General features: G+C 45.9%; 1 long non-coding RNA gene across 1 annotated transcript; it reads left to right on the top strand.

Moving 5' to 3' along the window:
- LOC149998632 (uncharacterized) lies at positions 1 to 599 on the top strand. Its single transcript, XR_016507214.1, has 2 exons — positions 1 to 192; positions 274 to 599. It is a non-coding gene; the product is annotated as an uncharacterized LOC149998632 (long non-coding RNA).
- The last annotated feature ends 9,640 nt before the right edge of the window (positions 600 to 10,239 follow it).

Genomic DNA, 10,239 nt, shown 5'->3' with positions numbered 1-10,239 from the left:
AGCCCAGTGTGCAAAGAATCATTTCCAAGGTCCCAGGTCTACAGTGATTTTGCCTCTGAGTATGGACCCAGGTACCCATTTAGTCCTAATAAGGCCAGGGACAAATCACTAATTGTTGGTATGCGTTTTCCTCCAAGGGGCTTTTTCTCACGACTCCTGAATAAGGACCGATCGGTGGAAAGCCAGATGGAGGTAAATTTCAGGAGGATCAAGCACTGTGGCGGGACAAAGTGGGGGACAGGCAGGAATCAAGTTTCCCTCTCTGTTTTCTAGAAGGGCGGTTTCTGGAGCTGGCTGCGGGGTGCATATGGCCCTTTCAAAAAAGAAGAGGCACAGCATGTGCAAAACATGGGTTCCTCTGATGAGGAGGAGCCTTCCGACATGTAAATAACTGGGAGTTATTTAGAATTCCTGTCTAAAAGGGGGAAATAATGAATAGTTTCATTGTTCCTTTCAAGAGTAAAAGCTTTGACCTTCTTTTTCTCTCCCCAGAACAAAGGAGGGATCCTCCTATGAGGACTTGGACTCAGTAGTAGTAGAAAGTGACACCTGATCCTCCTGCTGAGTGAACCAGGTTACTAATAAATTGTTTTTCTCTACTGAAATGTGTACGTTTGTAACCACCTCTAGCCATGAGGGAAAGAATTAAAATGTAAATAGATAAATACATATACACACAAATAGCACGAGCCATAAGCAAGAAAAGCAAGGCTGAAGCAGGACTCCTGGGGTAGCCAGCACTTCCTCAAGCAGCAGTGTGGTCAAACAAGGGTGAAGAGGGACTCCTCTCCCCCGTGTCCCCCAATATAGTCTGTCCCCGAGAACTGGAAGATACATCATCCTCCAGGGGTGTGGGTTATTAAGTCAAATAACAATTTATCCTGGTGCTCTGGCCCCTGGCTCACCAAGTGCCAGTTATGTACAACATACTTGACCCCTGTTGTGGCCCCCCATCATCAGGTCTTAGGGCTGTCAGAATATTTGGATCCCTGAGCCTGCCTTTACGGCGGGGCCTGTCTTCTCCCCTGAGATCTTAAACTTGCACAAATGTGTGCCCTGTCTTGGTGTAACGGGTTCTCTATCCTTACAAGCTAGTAGAGCACAGTTAAGGGAAGAAAGTCATTTCAGATTAAGACTCTAATTAGATAAAAGTCATTAAGAAAATCAGTAATTTAGTAATGTCAGCTAAATTAATAAAAGCTTTATTCATCTTTCAGTCAAAGGTTGAGTATACAATAGCAAGCTAACATAAAAAATCGAGGAATACCTAAGGCTCGGCCCCTTACAATGTAACAGGAGCAACAGCTCTACCTAAGACACAGGCAAACACACACAGGAGACTTCCAGCCAAGATGGAGGCCTAGAGTGACACGCTCCATCTCCCTCCACAACTAAGAAGGACTACAACTACCACAAAACCAGAAATAACTAGAAGTTCCAGAAAATAAATGGAAGTCCAACGTAGGAAGTTATAAAGAAGTGGTGCTCGTCCAGAAGCGTAGGAGGTGTGAAGCTGGGGTGGAGAGGTCAAACTGTGCTGGTGGCGGCAGCAACGGCAATGGTGGTGGGACGGTGGTAAGCATAGACACCCGTATTTAAGGGGAGGCGAGAAGCGCCTGGAGAGCACCCCTGGCTGTAGACCAGACCCGTCAGCTTGCGATTCCAACTCCGGGGAAGGCAGACCCCCATTGCCTTGGACTGTGAGGCCCAGAGTGGGTGGGGACAGAGGAGGAGGCTCCCAGTCTCTCAGCGGAGAGTGAACGGCAGGAATCCATCTTGGACCCCTGCCCCCACAAAAATGCCACAACATGGTGAGAAGGGTCAGCCGGTTGTGATGAGTGCATGGGGCTCCGCCCCCTATAGCATAGGAGGTGTGACAGCCCTGCCCAGAAAGCAAAGGTAAACATAAAACTGCAAGGATGGCACAGATCATGATAGAGATCACTAAGTAGGCAACGAGAGTGGGAAAAGAATGATAGGTATGGAGAACATTATGGGGGGAGGTCAGTGGGGAGGATGAAGGGGGGAAAGGGAGGGAGATGGTACAGGAATTAAGAAGCATAGTAGGAGGGAGTCGAGTAGACAGGAAGATGTTGAGAAGAACTATATACACAACCAAAGGGCATGGACTAAGTGGGGGTGCACTGGGCAGAGGGGAATAAAGGGAAAACAAATTGGGACAACTGTAACAGCATAATCAATAAAGCATATTTTAAAAATTGAGTTAATTATTTAGATAATTTAAGTCTAACATTGCTGGTATTTAGGAAGAGAATATTGTTAATAGGATCATGATTCATGTAAACAAACAATCAACATTGACCAATTAACAACCTCCTCATTTCACTTCAAATATACAGCATTATTTTAAAGATTTTTATGGGAATATGTTACAAGAAATCCTCCATGTTAAATGAAAACCACAAAGGATTTTTTTACTTTATTTTTATTGTCGACACTATTACAGATGTCCCCATTCCCCCCAGAAAAGATTTCACAAATCAAGCAAATAGCTCACCGAATATCTTCTCTTTTTGCCTAATAAAATTAGAAAACAAGTAAACAAACAAAATGTAGGACCCGGCAAGAATTATGTTAAATTCTGAATATCTACCTTTTTCCATACCTTTCTTAAAAATGATTTTTGAGAAAGAGAAAAGAAGAGAGAGAGAGAGAGACACAAACAGAGAGATGTTGGATTTGTTGTTCCACTTACCTGTGCATTCATTGGTTGATTCTTGTATGTGCTCTAACCAGAGATCAAACCCGCAACTTTGGCGTATACTCTGACCAACGGAGTTACCCGGCCAGGGTTTTTAGTTTCTTTTCTAATTCACTTTATTTATTGAGCGTTTACTGTAAAGCAGTCACTTTCTAGGCCCTGGGGATACAGAGACAGACATAAAAGGCAAGATCCCTGCTCTTCAGGTGCTCAAATTCTGCCACAGCTTTTCTCTCTCTTAGCATTGTATGGGTATAAAGTCTTATTTCCTGTTGGAGATGGAATTCACATTAGAATCACTCCGGCGACCGGCGAGCTTTGAAGAATTCCCAGTAGCACGACTTCACTCCAAAGTTACAAATTCAGTGGGACTTCGGTGGGGCCTGGGCTCAGGAATTGAAAAATTCCTGAGGTGATGTTCATGCACACAGGTGTGAGAACCACAGTCGGGGTGCCGTTGAAGGCTGTTTTGGGCCAGTCTCGGGGGTTCAGCAGCGATACAAGTAACTCCCTTTCAATTTTTCAAGGCTGGTGGTCGTTTTTGGTCAATCCCACTGGACGGCTAACTAGAATCCAAAAATGTGTCAGCCAGTGTCACTTTTTTAAAAAATGTAATCTTTGTGGTATTTTTTTCCCCATGACCATTTCGTCCCCTTATACTCCCCTCCCCCCAGCAATCCGCACGCTGTCGTCCAGTGTCACTTTAGGAACGCCTTTGTGGAAAGCCTCGCGCAGCTCAGCCCCGGGAGCCCTGGTCAATCCTTTTCACCGCCACACCGCTCCGCCATCGCCCTGACTTCCAGCTCCACACTGCACTCTGCTGATGAAGCAATGCTGCAGCATGGAGGTCACCACGATTAGCTCCCTGCCTCTGACTGCATCCCAGGTCCGCCTTCACAAAGAACATGATTGTTCATTTTGTTCACAAGCTAGAGTTTTAAAAAGAGGAGTCTGAAAAGGGGGAGGATCAGGCTGCTTATGTACCCCACTATTTTCGTCCTTCCTAGTCTCCCATCTTTCCACTTCTGCTTATACTAATATTAGCTTGGAGAGGAGAATTCTCTCCCAGATCACTGATTCTCAATGAGCTGGATTTGCAGGCAGCGAGCCAAAATGGACTCTTATAAGCAAATGACATTTTTTCCTTCTCTGCTCTCCGAGGAGCCAACTTCAAAGTGAGCTAATCTCTCTCTCAATAGGCTTTACTGATTTATGCAAGAAGTAACCGGACTACAACATCCTGACTTTTTCTTCTTGATGCAACCTTGGTAAGAATCTGAAACAGGTCATGGGGATAAGCAGCTACTGTGCTAGGTAGAGGTGTCCTCACTGCCTTCAACTCCTGGCCCAGCCAATCCCAGGTTTCGGGGTCTGCTACTTGCAGCACTGCGGTCTGTATCAGTTAGGGATGGTTTGGGTTCTAGTATCAGAAAAGCTGACTCAATCTGGCTTAACCAATAAAGGGAACTCATTCACTCACATAACTAAAACTTGAAGAAGTAACATTAGCTTCAGGCAAAGCTTGATCCAGTGGGCCTTGAGTGCCACCATAAACTATGCCTTCAGTTTGTCCTTCATTCTGGAACATCCAACTGTAAAGAGAGTCACTTTGCTTGCAGACACTTCCACTATTTACAAGTTGCCTTCCTGAGACCCCTTCCAGAGGAGAAGTGATGACCTCTCCTCCACAAAGGTGGAACCCACTAGGCTGGCCACTCTCTTCTGTTTGTTTGTTTCTGTCTGTCTGTCTTTCTGGCATGAACTTGATTTGCTGCACTCCCATCGCACGAGGTGATTTTCCCATTGGTCAAGTGACCCTGTGGAAGGCAGCTGAGCTTGACCCTTCCTCCCGACGACACTGCACATAGGTTGAAGAATCATATACAACCTCCTTACCTGGGGAAAACCCAGCTTATATCAGTTGTGGCAGCATAATTACTAACAGTATCCCCTTTGCCTCTCAAAATGGGCTCATCCGACCAATAGGAGATCCCTGCTTGGAGGGACCCTAACAGCTAGCTGGTGGGATGGTCTCAGGGCTGATGTCCAGAGAGGTCCCTGGCTATGTGGACAAAAGATGCCGAAGTCCAGTCTGCCCCTCACCTGTAAAGTCCTGCACCTGGCACAGGGCCGGGTGCTCCAAGAGGGTGCCTTTTCTTAAGGTGCTCGGGTTAGCGAATATGTGATCATATAAATATTGGTATGATTATTGGTACACATGTGGAATGTATATTCTATATACATATAGTTTCACATTAATATCTAAAGGTACTTCATCCTGTTCAGTGGTTTCATATTTATGATGTTTTCAACTATTCTTCTTCTGATGAATTTGTTTCTCTGTCGCTACTTTTACAAGCAGGGCTACAAGGAACATCCGTGTGCCTATACCTTTGTGTCTCATATAAAGTTTCTTGGAATACATTCTTAAAAATAAGATAGCTAGATTGAAGAGTAAGTTCACTTTAAAATTTGCTAGAAACTGTGTCATTGCCTTTCAAAAGTCCTGACTACCAAAATTCCACTTTTTGATACTAAAATGTAGTTAAAAGAAAATGAAGTGGGGCTTATCAAAAAATATTACCATATGCACCTTATTAAGGAAAGAGTGGTAAATCCTTATTGATTAATTCAGTGGTTTTTGGTCTTCTGTCTGCATGTGAAATAACATGGGGGTTTAGTAAAAATCTAGATTCCCAGATCTAAACCCAAGAAATTCTACTGTGAGCATTTTAAACAACCACCCAGGGGGTTCTGGGCTGCTCTGAGAAATGATGGCACACGTTTGCATCTTAGTTATATTATTTATTAGCTGCACAGAATGTTTTTTTGTTTTTTGTTTCCAAAACCAGGGAGAAGTAGCCCCCTTTCACTGAGAGACTGGGTGCATTTCAGGCCGCTGTTTGTACAGTGCCCCGGGAGTGGTAGCTCAGTCTTACAGTCTCTCTGATTGTCACAGTCCTGTGGGATCCAGGAGCTCATGTCCCCACCTCCCACGGCCAACTAGAGCCAGATGTACAGGGGGCAGCCCCTGAGCGGCAGCTGCAAAAACCAGGGCACCGCCCGCGTGTTGCTGGCGCTGTGGAGCGCTGCAGAGGGAGAGCGCAGAGATGATGGTGCCCGCCTGTTGGAGCGGAAAGACGGCACCTGATGAGAAAAAAGAAAACCGAGAGCTAAAAAAAAGGTAGTAAGGCGGGGCAGAGTGTGAGAACGGCCGCCACCAGCCCCTGTCCTGGAGGGTTTCCCAGCAGGCCCGGCCCCTCGGGCCAAGGCTCTAAGATCAGCAGGAGAGTCTCTCGCGTGGAAAATCTGGGCGCTTTTCAGAAGGCTGCTTCTGCGCTGGGCCTTTGGGTCTCCCGGATGCAGCCCCGTTGCTTTTCACAGCCAGACGTTTGGGGAGCTTGTCTCTCGAGTGCAAATCTAAAAACGTTGGTGACTGATGTGGGGCACCCGCCCGTCAGTCCCAATGGAGAAGCCCTGGGCCTGTGAGTCCCCGCGCGATTGTGGATTAGGGAGCCGCGTCTCAGCCCCTCCTAACCACCTCCATGCGGCTTGTTTCTCGTTTGCAGATGTGAAGCAGCAGCTGAGCGAGTTTTCAGGATTTTCCCCCCAGAGGACATTGTTTCATACGCCGCTGTCGATCTGGTGTGTCCGCGGAAGAGGGGAATTCAGGCTCTTTTTAGCTCACAGCCTTGGACACCTCTGAGTATTATCTTTGCTCTAATCTCAGCTTCGATCTTGAGCTCTCTCTGCAGGGAAGGCATACAATTGAACGGTCTGCCTCTTGTGCCAGTTCTAGTTGGAAAACCTAGTCTGGTCCAGGGAGATTTTTCCAGCAAGAGACTGTCTTTGTAAACCACCCATAAAGTGGCGCTGAGGTGAGTTTGTTACTCAGCTGATCACTGGAAAGCAGGTGAAGCTGGATTCTACCTCTTGTTGAAAACGACTCCACTTTACCATTTCCAAAATAAGACAAGCCCCCACCCTTCCTGGCAGCTATATAGAACAGAAAACTAAAAGTCCTTTGAAAGAAAAGCCCCCTAAACAGATAGCCCAGGGAATTTTGAAAACCCTTCAAGAAGTTCTTGATCTCATTTGGGTGCCTCTGTCCATAGAACTTTGGTACATGGTCTGAGCGGAGCCAGAGAGTAGGGGGAACATTGGCAAATGGCAGCAGGAGGACACTTGTCAGAGGAGGCCTGGGGACAGAGGGCCATGGTGAGGAGGACAGTGAGGGACCAAGACTCGCCGATGCCAGCCTCCTTCTGGGGTCCAAGCTGAGTGAGAAAGGAAGTTTTAAGTACAGTGGTGCCTGTTGACTTGTACATGCAACAGGGGTCTTGGGTCACCACAGGGCTCAGGGTATTTGCAAGAATAGTTCCAAGTACTCACTCGACTGGGGCTGTTTCTGGGGAAGTGGTTTCCACAGCGAGAGGAGGTGAGATGTTGATGTCACCCTGGGGGCAACACTGAGCTGTTTCTTCTCACTAGAACTCTTGTCATTGTTTCCCTTAGCAGAGCAGAAACTTCTCTGTTATTCTACAGCTGTTCTAACTGCAGAGATGTGACAAAGTGCAATGATGCCATGAGCCCTGGGCAGCACAACCCAACCGAAACCACATCCAGGGACAGAGCTGTGTTAGCAAAGCCTGGGCTTCAGGAGTCATGAGCACAGGCAGCCTCTCAGACACCGGTTCATTCGAGAGAGATCCATCAAGGGCCCCAATATACACAAGGAGAAGGGCATGAAGATGTGTTAGATGTGGTGCTAATGTGCATAAGGAACCTTAGGCGATCTTAGCCTTTGGCCAAGGTAATCCATGGTTAGGAATCTATTTCCTATGTAAGTAACTTCAAATATGGAAAAAAGATTTATTCATAAGAATCTATGGCATCCAGCACATCGATAGCAATTTAAAACTGGACCCAATTTAAAGCATCTACAATATGGAAATGGCGAAGAAAATTATGGCATCTTCATTTGGTTGTCTATTTGGGAGCTTTTACAAACAATGCAATGATGTGGGAAACACTTATGTTATAATAAGTTAAAAAACAAAAACAAAGATACAAATTGGCTTATTTTAATCAGGACCCACCCAGTGTCCGGGAATGTCGCCGATTCCATACAATATTTTTTTGTGGATGCTGGTCCAAGGAAAGAAGGAGAATAGAAGTATCAAACAGAAGGTTCCCCCAGTCATCGACCCCCTTGACCACCTAATGTTAAAGGACTGTCCCCTCTTCCCCAATGTGGGCAATTGCAGTAATGATGGCTCATTATTCTGAGAGTTCTTTCACTTTCTCCATCCCCGTCCCTGTCCCCAGGCTTCTGCTTACATGAGATGAGTAGATGGTGTTTGTGGCAGGGCCAGTTCCACCCTAATCTGCATGTCCAGAGCCAACATGTAGCTTCATTTTCTGGTGGTAACTTTGGTACCACAAAGAGCTTAAGATTTGGACAATAGTCCTTTATAGGGCAACAAGGAAGTACACAAGTCAGCATCCTCTTTTTTTTTTAAAGGATATTTTATTGATTATGTTGTTACAGTAGTCCCAATTTTCTCCCCTTTGTTCCCCTCTGCCCAGTACCCACCTACCCTCCAGCAATCCCACCCCCCTTAGTTCATGTCCATGGGTCATGCATATAAGTTCTTTGGCTTCACCCTTTCCTATATTATTCTTAATTTCCCCCTGTCAATTTTGTACCTAAAATTATGCTTCTTAATCCCTGCACCATTTCCCCATTTCTCCCCCTCCCCCCCTCCCAGATGATACCCATCCAAATGATCCCCACACCTATGATTCTGTTCCTATTCTTGTTTTCTTAGTTGGATTTTGTTTTTATTTTTTAGATTCAGTTGTTGATAGTTGTGAGTTTGTTGTCATGTTAATGTTCATAGTTTTGACCTTCTTTTTCTTAAGTAAGTCCCTTTGACATTTCACATAATAATGCCTTGGTGGTGATGAACTCCTTTAGCTTCACCTTGTCTGGGAAGCACTTTATCTGCCCTTCCATTCTAAATGATAGCTTTGCTGGATAGTGTAATCTTGGTTGTAAGTCCTTGCTTTTCATCACCTTGAATACTTCTTGCCAGCCCCTTCTTGCCTGCAAACCTTCTTTTGAGAAATCAGTTGATAGTCTTATAGGCACTCCTTTGTAGGTAACTCTCTGCTTTTCTCTCGCTGCTTTTCAGATTCTCTCTTTATCTTTCACCTTTGGCATTTTGATTATGATGTGTCTTGGTTGGTCCTTTTTGGGTCTAGCTTGTTTCGGACTTTCTGTGCTTCCTGGACTCGTATGACTATTTCCTTCAACAAATTTCGAGAGTTTTCCTTCATTATTTTCTCACATAAGCTTTCGATTTCTTGCCCGTCCCCTTCTTCTGGCTCCCTTATGGTCTGAATGTTGGCACGTTTAGAGTTGTTCCAGAGGTTCCTAAGCCTCTCCTTGTTTCTTTCAATTCTCGTTTCCTCTGGTTGACTGTTTTTTTCTTCCTTATGCTCCAAATCATTGATTTGAACCCTGGTTTCCTTCCCTTCACCATTGGTTTGGTGTGGATTTTCCTTTGTTTCATTCAGCATAGCCTCCACTTCTTCCCTTATGCATTTGCCATACTTAAGCATATGTGTCAAGCCTGTGAGCATCTTTATCACCAGTGTTTTCAACTCTACATCTGTTAGGTTGGCTATCTCCTCGTCACTTAGTTCTCCCACTGGAATCTTGATCTGTCCCCTCTTTTGGGCCATACTTCTTTGTCTCCTCATCTTGACAGGCTCCCGTGTTTGTTTGCCTCTGTGTCCCAGGTAGAGCTGTTGCACTTGTTACATTGTAAGAGGTGGAGCCTTAGGTATTTGTCATTACAGGGTGAACAATTTCACCAACTTGTGGTGCTGTATGTTGGGGAGAGGTCTGAGAGGAAACAATACCACACCCGCCCCTTTTCCAGGCACTTCTCCCACTTCCAGATGGGACTGGTGCCTCTCTAGCTTTGCCCTGGCTGTCGTTCCCAGAGTGGGTGGGTCCGTGGACGTTCTAGGACTGTGGGGGCCCTTTAAATAAGCGGACTCTGCTGAGAGACTGGACTCTTCCTCCGCCCCAACCCCCACTGGTTTGCACAGTCAGAAGCAATGAGGCTTGATTTTCTCCAGCGCTGGAATCATGAGCTGCATGGTCTGGTCTGGTGCTGGGAGTGCTCCCCAGGTGTCCCTCCCTAGTTTTTGAAATGTGTGACTGCACTTTTACCGGCCTGACACTGCCGCCGCCGCCGCCGCTGCTGCCACCACACGACAGTCCTCTCTGCCTCGGCTCTGCTCCTCCTTTCTGTTTGGATAAGTATTTCTTCTTTCTATCTTTGTTTGTTGGACTTCCATGCAGCTCTATTTTCAAGAACTTCTGGTTGTCTCTAGTTTTGAGGTAGTTGTATTCCTTCTTAGTTGTGGAGAGAGATGCAGCGTGTCTGTCTAGGCCTCCATCTGGCCAGAAGTCCAAGTCAGCATCTTCTTAAAAATAAAGT

Source organism: Furipterus horrens, unplaced genomic scaffold, assembly GCF_987537825.1.
Source record: "Furipterus horrens unplaced genomic scaffold, mFurHor1.1.pri manual_scaffold_11, whole genome shotgun sequence".
Classification (NCBI taxonomy): Eukaryota; Metazoa; Chordata; class Mammalia; order Chiroptera; family Furipteridae; genus Furipterus; species Furipterus horrens.
Note: the sequence above shows the minus strand (reverse complement) of the source record. Positions and strands in the feature narration are given on the sequence as shown.